Raw genomic sequence first — 12,882 nt, forward strand, 5'->3', positions numbered from 1 at the left:
GAGAGACAGAAGAGAGACAGAAGAGAGACAGAAGAGAGACAGAGGAGAGGCAGAAGAGAGACAGAAGAGAGGCAGAGGAGAGACAGGAGAGAGACAGAAGAGAGACAGAAGAGAGACAGAGGAGAGACAGAAGAGAGACAGAAGAGAGACAGGAGACAGAAGAGAGACAGAGGAGAGGCAGAAGAGAGACAGAAGAGAGACAGAAGAGAGGCAGAGGAGAGACAGAAGAGAGACAGAAGAGAGACAGAAGAGAGGCAGAGGAGAGACAGAAGAGAGGCAGAAGATAGACAGAAGAGAGACAGAAGAGAGAGGGAAGAGAGACAGAAGAGAGACAGGAGATAGAAGAGAGACAGAAGAGAGAGACAGGAGACAGAAGAGAGAGACAGAGGGGAGAGGCAGAAGAGAGACAGAAGAGAGACAGAAGAGAGACAGAAGAGAGACAGAGGAGAGACAGAAGAGAGACAGAAGAGAGACAGGAGACAGAAGAGAGAGACAGAGGAGAGGCAGAAGAGAGACAGAAGAGAGACAGAGGAGAGACAGAGAGAGAGACAGAAGAGAGACAGGAGACAGAAGAGAGACAGAGGAGAGGCAGAAGAGAGACAGAAGAGAGACAGAAGAGAGGCAGAGGAGAGACAGAAGAGAGACAGAAGAGAGACAGAAGAGAGACAGAAGAGAGGCAGAGGAGAGACAGAAGAGAGACAGAAGAGAGACAGAAGAGAGACAGAAGAGAGACAGAAGAGAGACAGAGGAGAGGCAGAAGAGAGACAGAAGAGAGACAGAAGAGAGGCAGAAGAGAGACAGAAGAGAGACAGAAGAGAGGCAGAAGAGAGACAGAAGAGAGAGGGAAGAAGAGACAGAAGAGAGGCAGAAGAGAGAGGGAAGAGAGAAAGAAGAGAGGCAGAAGAGAGGCAGAAGAGAGACAGAAGAGAGGCAGAAGAGAGACAGAAGAGAGCCAGAAGAGAGACAGAAGAGAGACAGAAGAGAGAGGGAAGAGAGAGAGAAGAAGAGAGGCAGAAGAGAGACAGAAGAGAGAGGGAAGAGAGACAGAAGAGAGACAGAAGAGAGACGGAAGAGAGAGGGAAGAAGAAGAGAGACAGAAGAGAGACAGAAGAGAGAGGGAAGAGAGACAGAAGAGAGACAGAAGAGAGACAGGAGAGAGAGGGAAGAGAGACAGGAGAGAGACAGAAGAGAGACAGGAGAGAGACAGAAGAGAGACAGAAGAGAGACAGGAGAGAGACAGGAGAGAGACAGAAGAGAGACAGAAGAGAGACGGAAGAAGAGAGGCAGAAGAGAGACAGAAGAGAGAGGGAAGAGAGACAGAAGAGAGACAGAAGAGAGACGGAAGAGAGAGGGAAGAGAGACAGAAGAGAGACAGAAGAGAGACAGAAGAGAGACGGAAGAAGAGAGGCAGAAGAGAGACAGAAGAGAGAGGGAAGAGAGACAGAAGAGAGACGGAAGAGAGAGGGAAGAGAGAGGGAAGAAGAAGAGAGACAGAAGAGAGAGGGAAGAGAGACAGAAGAGAGACAGGAGAGAGAGGGAAGAGAGAGGGAAGAGAGACAGGAGAGACAGGAGAGAGACAGAAGAGAGACAGAAGAGAGACAGAAGAGAGACAGGAGAGAGACAGAAGAGAGAGAGAAGAAGAAGAGAGACAGAAGAGAGACAGAAGAGAGACAGGAGAGAGACAGAAGAGAGAGAGAAGAAGAAGAGAGAGGGAAGAGAGACAGAAGAGAGACAGAAGAGAGACAGGAGAGAGACAGAAGAGAGACAGGAGAGAGACAGAAGAGAGAGAGAAGAAGAAGAGAGAGGGAAGAGAGACAGAAGAGAGACAGAAGAGAGACAGAAGAGAGACAGGAGAGAGACAGAAGAGAGACAGGAGAGAGACAGAAGAGAGACAGAAGAGAGACAGAAGAGAGACAGGAGAGAGACAGGAGAGAGACAGAAGAGAGAGAGAAGAAGAAGAGAGAGGGAAGAGAGACAGAAAGAGAGACAGGAGAGAGACAGAAGAGAGACAGAAGAGAGACAGGAGAGAGACAGAAGAGAGACAGGAGAGAGACAGAAGAGAGAGAGAAGAAGAAGAGAGAGGGAAGAGAGACAGAAGAGAGACAGGAGAGAGACAGAAGAGAGACAGAAGAGAGACAGAAGAGAGACGGAAGAAGAGAGGCAGAAGAGAGACAGAAGAGAGACAGAAGAGAGACGGAAGAGAGAGGGAAGAAGAAGAGAGACAGAAGAGAGAGGGAAGAGAGACAGAAGAGAGGCAGAGGAGAGACAGGAGAGAGACAGAAGAGAGACAGAGGAGAGACAGAAGAGAGACAGAGAAGAGACAGGAGACAGAAGAGAGACAGAAGAGAGACAGAAGAGAGACAGAGGAGAGGCAGAAGAGAGACAGAAGAGAGGCAGAGGAGAGACAGGAGAGAGACAGAAGAGAGACAGAGGAGAGACAGAAGAGAGACAGAAGAGAGACAGAAGAGAGGCAGAAGAGAGACAGAAGAGAGGCAGAAGAGAGACAGAAGAGAGACAGAAGAGAGACAGAAGAGAGACAGAGGAGAGACAGAAGAGAGACAGAAGAGAGACAGGAGACAGAAGAGAGACAGAGGAGAGGCAGAAGAGAGACAGAAGAGAGACAGAAGAGAGACAGAAGAGAGGCAGAAGAGAGGCAGAAGAGAGACAGAAGAGAGGCAGAAGAGAGACAGAAGAGAGGCAGAAGAGAGACAGAAGAGAGAGGGAAGAGAGACAGAAGAGAGACAGGAGATAGAAGAGAGACAGAAGAGAGACAGAAGAGAGACAGAAGAGAGACAGAAGAGAGACAGAGGAGAGGCAGAAGAGAGACAGAAGAGAGGCAGAGGAGAGACAGGAGAGAGACAGAAGAGAGACAGAAGAGAGACAGAAGAGAGACAGGAGACAGAAGAGAGACAGAGGAGAGGCAGAAGAGAGACAGAAGAGAGACAGAAGAGAGGCAGAGGAGAGACAGAAGAGAGACAGAAGAGAGACAGAAGAGAGGCAGAGGAGAGACAGAAGAGAGGCAGAAGATAGACAGAAGAGAGACAGAAGAGAGAGGGAAGAGAGACAGAAGAGAGACAGGAGATAGAAGAGAGACAGAAGAGAGACAGGAGACAGAAGAGAGACAGAGGAGAGGCAGAAGAGAGACAGAAGAGAGACAGAGGAGAGACAGAAGAGAGACAGAAGAGAGACAGAGGAGAGACAGAAGAGAGACAGAAGAGAGACAGGAGACAGAAGAGAGACAGAGGAGAGGCAGAAGAGAGACAGAAGAGAGACAGAGGAGAGACAGAAGAGAGACAGAAGAGAGACAGGAGACAGAAGAGAGACAGAGGAGAGGCAGAAGAGAGACAGAAGAGAGACAGAAGAGAGGCAGAGGAGAGACAGAAGAGAGACAGAAGAGAGACAGAAGAGAGACAGAAGAGAGGCAGAGGAGAGACAGAAGAGAGACAGAAGAGAGACAGAAGAGAGACAGGAGACAGAAGAGAGACAGAGGAGAGGCAGAAGAGAGACAGAAGAGAGACAGAAGAGAGGCAGAAGAGAGACAGAAGAGAGACAGAAGAGAGGCAGAAGAGAGACAGAAGAGAGAGGGAAGAGAGACAGAAGAGAGGCAGAAGAGAGAGGGAAGAGAGAAAGAAGAGAGGCAGAAGAGAGGCAGAAGAGAGACAGAAGAGAGGCAGAAGAGAGACAGAAGAGAGCCAGAAGAGAGACAGAAGAGAGACAGAAGAGAGAGGGAAGAGAGAGAGAAGAAGAGAGGCAGAAGAGAGACAGAAGAGAGAGGGAAGAGAGACAGAAGAGAGACAGAAGAGAGACGGAAGAAGAAGAGAGACAGAAGAGAGACAGAAGAGAGAGGGAAGAGAGACAGAAGAGAGACAGAAGAGAGACAGGAGAGAGAGGGAAGAGAGACAGGAGAGAGACAGAAGAGAGACAGGAGAGAGACAGAAGAGAGACAGAAGAGAGACAGGAGAGAGACAGGAGAGAGACAGAAGAGAGACAGAAGAGAGACAGAAGAGAGACGGAAGAAGAGAGGCAGAAGAGAGACAGAAGAGAGAGGGAAGAGAGACAGAAGAGAGAGGGAAGAGAGAGGGAAGAGAGACAGAAGAGAGACAGAAGAGAGACAGAAGAGAGACGGAAGAAGAGAGGCAGAAGAGAGACAGAAGAGAGAGGGAAGAGAGACAGAAGAGAGACGGAAGAGAGAGGGAAGAGAGAGGGAAGAGAGACAGGAGAGAGAGGGAAGAGAGACAGAAGAGAGACAGAAGAGAGACAGGAGAGAGACAGAAGAGAGACAGAAGAGAGACAGAAGAGAGACAGGAGAGAGACAGAAGAGAGAGAGAAGAAGAAGAGAGACAGAAGAGAGACAGAAGAGAGACAGGAGAGAGACAGAAGAGAGAGAGAAGAAGAAGAGAGAGGGAAGAGAGACAGAAGAGAGACAGAAGAGAGACAGGAGAGAGACAGAAGAGAGACAGGAGAGAGACAGAAGAGAGAGAGAAGAAGAAGAGAGAGGGAAGAGAGACAGAAGAGAGACAGAAGAGAGACAGAAGAGAGACAGGAGAGAGACAGAAGAGAGACAGGAGAGAGACAGAAGAGAGACAGAAGAGAGACAGAAGAGAGACAGGAGAGAGACAGGAGAGAGACAGAAGAAGAAGAGAGAGGGAAGAGAGACAGAAGAGAGACAGGAGAGAGACAGAAGAGAGACAGAAGAGAGACAGGAGAGAGACAGAAGAGAGACAGGAGAGAGACAGAAGAGAGAGAGAAGAAGAAGAGAGAGGGAAGAGAGACAGAAGAGAGACAGGAGAGAGACAGAAGAGAGACAGAAGAGAGACAGAAGAGAGACGGAAGAAGAGAGGCAGAAGAGAGACAGAAGAGAGACAGAAGAGAGACGGAAGAGAGAGGGAAGAAGAAGAGAGACAGAAGAGAGAGGGAAGAGAGACAGAAGAGAGACAGAAGAGAGACAGGAGAGAGAGGGAAGAGAGACAGAAGAGAGACAGAAGAGAGACAGGAGAGAGACAGAAGAGAGACAGAAGAGAGACAGAAGAGAGACAGGAGAGAGACAGAAGAGAGAGAGAAGAAGAAGAGAGACAGAAGAGAGACAGAAGAGAGACAGGAGAGAGACAGAAGAGAGACAGGAGAGAGACAGAAGAGAGAGAGAAGAAGAAGAGAGAGGGAAGAGAGACAGAAGAGAGACAGAAGAGAGACAGGAGAGAGACAGAAGAGAGACAGAAGAGAGACAGAAGAGAGATGGAAGAAGAGAGGCAGAAGAGAGACAGAAGAGAGGGAAGAGAGACAGAAGAGAGACGGAAGAGAGAGGGAAGAAGAAGAGAGACAGAAGAGAGAGGGAAGAGAGACAGAAGAGAGAGGGAAGAGAGACAGAAGAGAGACAGGAGAGAGAGGGAAGAGAGACAGAAGAGAGACAGGAGAGAGACAGAAGAGAGACAGAAGAGAGACAGGAGAGAGACAGAAGAGAGAGAGAAGAAGAAGAGAGACAGAAGAGAGACAGAAGAGAGACAGAAGAGAGACAGAAGAGAGACAGGAGAGAGACAGAAGAGAGACAGGAGAGAGACAGAAGAGAGAGAGAAGAAGAAGAGAGAGGGAAGAGAGACAGGAGAGAGACAGAAGAGAGACAGAAGAGAGAGAGAAGAAGAAGAGAGAGGGAAGAGAGACAGAAGAGAGACAGAAGAGAGACAGAAGAGAGACAGGAGAGAGACAGAAGAGAGACAGGAGAGAGACAGAAGAGAGACAGAAGAGAGACAGAAGAGAGACAGGAGAGAGACAGAAGAGAGACAGGAGAGAGACAGAAGAGAGAGAGAAGAAGAAGAGAGAGGGAAGAGAGACAGAAGAGAGACAGGAGAGAGACAGAAGAGAGACAGAAGAGAGACAGGAGAGAGACAGAAGAGAGACAGGAGAGAGACAGAAGAGAGAGAGAAGAAGAAGAGAGAGGGAAGAGAGACAGAAGAGAGACAGGAGAGAGACAGAAGAGAGACAGGAGAGAGACAGAAGAGAGACAGGAGAGAGACAGAAGAGAGAGAGAAGAAGAAGAGAGAGGGAAGAGAGACAGAAGAGAGACAGAAGAGAGACAGAAGAGAGACAGAAGAGAGACGGAAGAGAGACGGAAGAGAGACGGAAGAGAGACAGAAGAGAGACAGAAGAGAGAGGGAAGAAGAAGAGAGACAGAAGAGAGAGAGAAGAGAGACAGAACAGAGAGGGAAGAAGGGAAGAAGAAGAAGAGCGAAGAAGAGAGAGAAGAAGAGAGTACAGTCACTACATTACATACTAGGACATTTAAATGAAACACACTTCACAGGTTTTTGTTTGTCAGGAAGACGGAGAAGCGCGTTGCCAGATATGTAATTAAAGCAATGAGATTTAACCAGTAAGAGACGTGTCATAAAGACAGTGATGATTATATGAAACAGGATGCATTAGGTTAATAGGACAAGAGGTCCATAATGGTAGAACTAGTGGGACGACTAAATAGATGACACACGAGAGGCTCGTTGGAACTGTTTAGATTAGGCGTGTTTCATTTAATCAGTTGGTTTGTTTTATAGACAAATGAAAAACCATGCCAGCTATTGGTCGGCTTGTTCAGTTGTAATTGTGGTGTTACATCATTTGATTGGTTTCTCTAAGAGATTGAATGGTGTTGAATATCCAGGGTACACAGAGAAATAGGTTTTAAAACATCCTGTTGTTTTCTGAATTGTCATTCTGTCACATATGAATCATTAGAGTATGTTTGGGACATATTCTCTGTTTGAACACCTGGTCCAACGTTAAGATGAAACATCAGAAGACATCTGACAGTTAATCCGCTTTATCCACCAGAAGCATTTTCCCTTTAACTTCATTCAGACCTCACCTCTCTCCACTTCCGCTGACAGTCAGGACGCTCCACTAGGTGTAGTTCATCAGACCTCACCTCTCTCCACTTCCGCTGACAGTCAGGACGCCTCACTAGGTGTAGTTCATCAGCCCTCACCTCTCTCCACTTCCGCTGTCAGTCAGGACGCTCCACTAGGTGGAGTTCATCAGACCTCACCTCTCTCCACTTCCGCTGACAGTCAGGACGCTCCACTAGGTGTAGTTCATCAGCCCTCACCTCTCTCCACTTCCGCTGACAGTCAGGACGCTCCACTAGGTGTAGTTCATCAGACCTCACCTCTCTCCACTTCCGCTGACAGTCAGGACGCTCCACTAGGTGTATTTCATCAGCCCTCACCTCTCTCCACTTCCGCTGACAGTCAGGACGCTTCACTAGGTGTAGTTCATCAGACCTCACCTCTCTCCACTTCCGCTGACAGTCAGGACGCCTCACTAGGTGTAGTTCATCAGACCTCACCTCTCTCCGCTTCCGCTGACAGTCAGGACGCTCCACTAGGTGTAGTTCATCAGACCTCACCTCTCTCCACTTCCGCTGACAGTCAGGACGCTCCACTAGGTGTAGTTCATCAGCCCTCACCTCTCTCCACTTCCGCTGACAGTCAGGACGCTCCACTAGGTGGAGTTCATCAGACCTCACCTCTCTCCACTTCCGCTGACAGTCAGGACGCTTCACTAGGTGGAGTTCATCAGACCTCACCTCTCTCCACTTCCGCTGACAGTCAGGACGCTCCACTAGGTGTAGTTCATCAGCCCTCACCTCTCTCCACTTCCGCTGACAGTCAGGACGCCTCACTAGGTGTAGTTCATCAGCCCTCACCTCTCTCCACTTCCGCTGACAGTCAGGACGCTCCACTAGGTGGAGTTCATCAGACCTCACCTCTCTCCACTTCCGCTGACAGTCAGGACGCTCCACTAGGTGTAGTTCATCAGACCTCACCTCTCTCCACTTCCGCTGACAGTCAGGACGCTCCACTAGGTGGAGTTCATCAGACCTCACCTCTCTCCACTTCCGCTGACAGTCAGGACGCTTCACTAGGTGTATTTCATCAGCCCTCACCTCTCTCCACTTCCGCTGACAGTCAGGACGCTCCACTAGGTGTAGTTCATCAGCCCGAGGGAAAGAGGGATGGAAGAGGAGAGAATAAGAAAGAGGATGATGGAAAGAAAAAATAGAAAAATGGAAAACAATGACCTTGGTTGAGGAGATCTGCAAATGAGAGGATGAGGGGAGAGGAAAGTGGGGAGAGGAGAGAGAGTGGGGAGAGGAGAGTGGAGAGAGGGAGAAGAGGGTGGCGGGAGAGGAGGAGAGGAGGTAGGGATGGATAAAACAGTAACTCAAAGAGGATCAGTCACATCAAAGGAGGGGAGGAGAGGGAGGGTGGAGAGAGGAGAGGAGATCCATACTGCATCCCGATGACGCTGCAGTACAGAACAGAGGGGGGGGGGTCACAGGAGAAGAAGTAGAGTTGGACGCCCTGCGTTTGACGAGCGCTGAGCAACACCTGACACTGACAGACTGCTAATTACATCTAGTACTGATATAGAGGGAGGCTTTTAGGAACGGGAGAGGAAATGAAAAGAGGGAGGGAGGGAGGGAGGGAGGGAGGGAGGGAGGGAGGGAGGGAGGGAGGGAGGGAGGGAGGGAGGGAGGGAGGGAGGGAGGGAGGGAGGGACATGCTTTTTATCCTTCAATGTGACACTAGCCTGTTTGCCAAGATTGGAGGCTGGGGGGGGCCAAAGCAAAGATGCCTTGGTCAGCTAAGTGGAGTAAAATGTGATGGTGGTGTGTGTGTGTGTGTGTGTGTGTGTGTGTGTGTGTGTGTGTGTGTGTGTGTGTGTGTGTGTGTGTGTGTGTGTGTGTGTGTGTGTGTGTGTGTGTGTGTGTGTGTGTGTGTGTGTGTGTGTGTGTGTGTGTGTGTGTGTGTGTGTGTGTGTGTGTGTGTGTGTGTGTGTGTGTATCCGTGCCTGTGAGGTAAATCTAATTCAACCCCATCAGACTCAGGTGAAGCAGAGACAGCCTGTAGATAGAGAGAACTCTACTGCCCATAAGCCCTTTCATTGTTCTTCAAAATAGTTTTTAGGACATAATGTCATGTAAATGTAACTCAGAGTATTGTAGGGCAGAGCAGCCACAGCCTGGCTGGTGAACTAGTCTTCCAGCTCCATCACTAGAAAACAGCCCACCATTAACATGGGTACTTGTTTCCAGAACCAGGTTGTTCTGGTTGGCATCAGCTGTTGGTGTTTTATTGGGCTCATTAACATTCACCTACTGAACTGTGTCTCTCCTCTCTACACAAACAGAAAACAGGAAAGGACTTTTTTTCCCTCCCAAACTTCTAAAGTTGACATTTAGCAATTAGCTGCTTGGAATTTAAGTGGAATGCACCTTTATGTAAAAAGCCATATTAATTTGGTCTTCATCGTGAGTCGTAGAAAAAGTCATCATAGCAATAAAAAAAAGTCCATCCTCTCTCAAACAGTGAGTTACATGGAGAGGAAATAAGCCTCACAGAGATGTTATTGTGCTGCCAGGGTCCCACTGCTTAACATGTGATGTATCTACTCAATCTGATCTGTAGAGGTTACACAACACTACTCAATCTGATCTGTAGAGGAGGTAACACAACACTACTCAATCTGATCTGTAGAGGAGGTAACACAACACTACTCAATCTGATCTGTAGAGGAGGTTACACAACACTACTCAATCTGATCTGTAGAGGAGGTTACACAACACTACTCAATCTGATCTGTAGAGGAGGTTACACAACACTACTCAATCTGATCTGTAGAGGAGGTAACACAACACTACTCAATCTGATCTGTAGAGGAAGTAACACAACACTACTCAATCTGATCTGTAGAGGAGGTAACACAACACTACTCAATCTGATCTGTAGAGGAGGTTACACAACACTACTCAATCTGATCTGTAGAGGAGGTTACACAACACTACTCAATCTGATCTGTAGAGGAGAAAACACAACACTACTCAATCTGATCTGTAGAGGAGGTTACACAACACTACTCAATCTGATCTGTAGAGGAGGTTACACAACACTACTCAATCTGATCTGTAGAGGAGGTTACACAACACTACTCAATCTGATCTGTAGAGGAAATTACACAACACTACTCAATCTGATCTGTAGAGGAGATTACACAACACTACTCAATCTGATCTGTAGAGGAGGTTACACAACACTACTCAATCTGATCTGTAGAGGAGGTTACACAACACTACTCAATCTGATCTGTAGAGGAGGTTACACAACACTACTCAATCTGATCTGTAGAGGAGGTAACACAACACTACTCAATCTGATCTGTAGAGGAGGTAACACAACACTACTCAATCTGATCTGTAGAGGAGGTAACACAACACTACTCAATCTGATCTGTAGAGGAGGTAACACAACACTACTCAATCTGATCTGTAGAGGAGGTAACACAACACTACTCAATCTGATCTGTAGAGGAGGTTACACAACACTACTCAATCTGATCTGTAGAGGAGGTAACACAACACTACTCAATCTGATCTGTAGAGGAGGTTACACAACACTACTCAATCTGATCTGTAGAGGAGGTAACACAACACTACTCAATCTGATCTGTAGAGGAGGTTACACAACACTACTTAATCTGATCTGTAGAGGAGGTAACACAACACTTCTCAATCTGATCTGTAGAGGAGGTTACACAACACTACTCAATCTGATCTGTAGAGGAGGTAACACAACACTACTCAATCTGATCTGTAGAGGAGGTAACACAACACTACTCAATCTGATCTGTAGAGGAGGTTACACAACACTACTCAATCTGAACTGTAGAGGAGGTAACACAACACTACTCAATCTGATCTGTAGAGGAGGTAACACAACACTACTCAATCTGATCTGTAGAGGAGGTAACACAACACTACTCAATCTGATCTGTAGAGACACTGAAAATAATTAAAGAAAGAGAGCAGCTGTTGCCTCTAGACCAACTGGCAGTGATAGCAGGCGTCTGTCTGTGAGAGTGAGGAGCAAGACAAAGAGGGAGAAAGTGTGTGATTTAAACTTGGCCATGACATAGTTATCAATGTCAGTAATGCAGGAGAACAGACATCTGTGTTTAGAACACAGTATTACAGTACACTCAGGGGACCGTGTGTGTTTCCATCTGTGTGTAGAACACAGTATTACAGTACACTCAGGGGACAGTGTGTGTTTCCATCTGTGTGTAGAACACAGTATTACAGTACACTCAGGGGACCGTCTGTGTTTAGAACACAGTATTACAGTACACTCAGGGGACCGTCTGTGTTTAGAACACAGTATTACAGTACACTCAGGGGACCGTGTGTGTTTCCATCTGTGTGTAGAACACAGTATTACAGTACACTCAGGGGACAGTGTGTGTTTCCATCTGTGTGTAGAACACAGTATTACAGTACACTCAGGGGACAGTGTGTGTTTAGAACACAGTATTACAGTACACTCAGGGGACAGTGTGTGTTTCCATCTGTGTGTAGAACACAGTATTACAGTACACTCAGGGGACAGTGTGTGTTTAGAACACAGTATTACAGTACACTCAGGGGACAGTGTGTGTTTCCATCTGTGTGTAGAACACAGTATTACAGTACACTCAGGGGACCGTGTGTGTTTAGAACACAGTATTACAGTACACTCAGGGGACAGTGTGTGTTTCCATCTGTGTGTAGAACACAGTATTACAGTACACTCAGGGGACAGTGTGTGTTTCCATCTGTGTGTAGAACACAGTATTACAGTACACTCAGGGGACAGTGTGTGTTTAGAACACAGTATTACAGTACACTCAGGGGACAGTGTGTGTTTCCATCTGTGTGTAGAACACAGTATTACAGTACACTCAGGGGACAGTGTGTGTTTCCATCTGTGTTTAGAACACAGTATTACAGTACACTCAGGGGACCGTGTGTGTTTAGAACACAGTATTACAGTACACTCAGGGGACAGTGTGTGTTTCCATCTGTGTGTAGAACACAGTATTACAGTACACTCAGGGGACCGTGTGTGTTTCCATCTGTGTGTAGAACACAGTATTACAGTACACTCAGGGGACCGTGTGTGTTTCCATCTGTGTGTAGAACACAGTATTACAGTACACTCAGGGAACAGTGTGTGTTTAGAACACAGTATTACAGTACACTCAGGGAACAGTGTGTGTTTAGAACACAGTATTACAGTACACTCAGGGGACAGTCTGTGTTTCCATCTGTGTGTAGAACACAGTATTACAGTACACTCAGGGGACAGTGTGTGTTTCCATCTGTGTGTAGAACACAGTATTACAGTACACTCAGGGGACCGTCTGTGTTTAGAACACAGTATTACAGTACACTCAGGGGACCCATCTGTGTTTAGAACACAGTATTACAGTACACTCAGGGGACCGTGTGTGTTTCCATCTGTGTGTAGAACACAGTATTACAGTACACTCAGGGGACAGTGTGTTTCCATCTGTGTGTAGAACACAGTATTACAGTACACTCAGGGGACAGTGTGTGTTTAGAACACAGTATTACAGTACACTCAGGGGACAGTGTGTGTTTAGAACACAGTATTACAGTACACTCAGGGGACAGTGTGTGTTTAGAACACAGTATTACAGTACACTCAGGGGACAGTGTGTGTTTCCATCTGTGTGTAGAACACAGTATTACAGTACACTCAGGGGACACGTGCTGTGTTTAGAACACAGTATTACAGTACACTCAGGGGACAGTGTGTGTTTCCATCTGTGTGTAGAACACAGTATTACAGTACACTCAGGGGACAGTGTGTGTTTCCATCTGTGTGTAGAACACAGTATTACAGTACACTCAGGGGACAGTGTGTGTTTAGAACACAGTATTACAGTACACTCAGGGGACAGTGTGTGTTTCCATCTGTGTGTAGAACACAGTATTACAGTACACTCAGGGGACAGTGTGTGTTTCCATCTGTGTTTAGAACACAGTATTACTCC

Source organism: Salvelinus alpinus, chromosome 10 (genome assembly GCF_045679555.1).
Source record: "Salvelinus alpinus chromosome 10, SLU_Salpinus.1, whole genome shotgun sequence".
NCBI classification, from domain to species: Eukaryota; Metazoa; Chordata; class Actinopteri; order Salmoniformes; family Salmonidae; genus Salvelinus; species Salvelinus alpinus.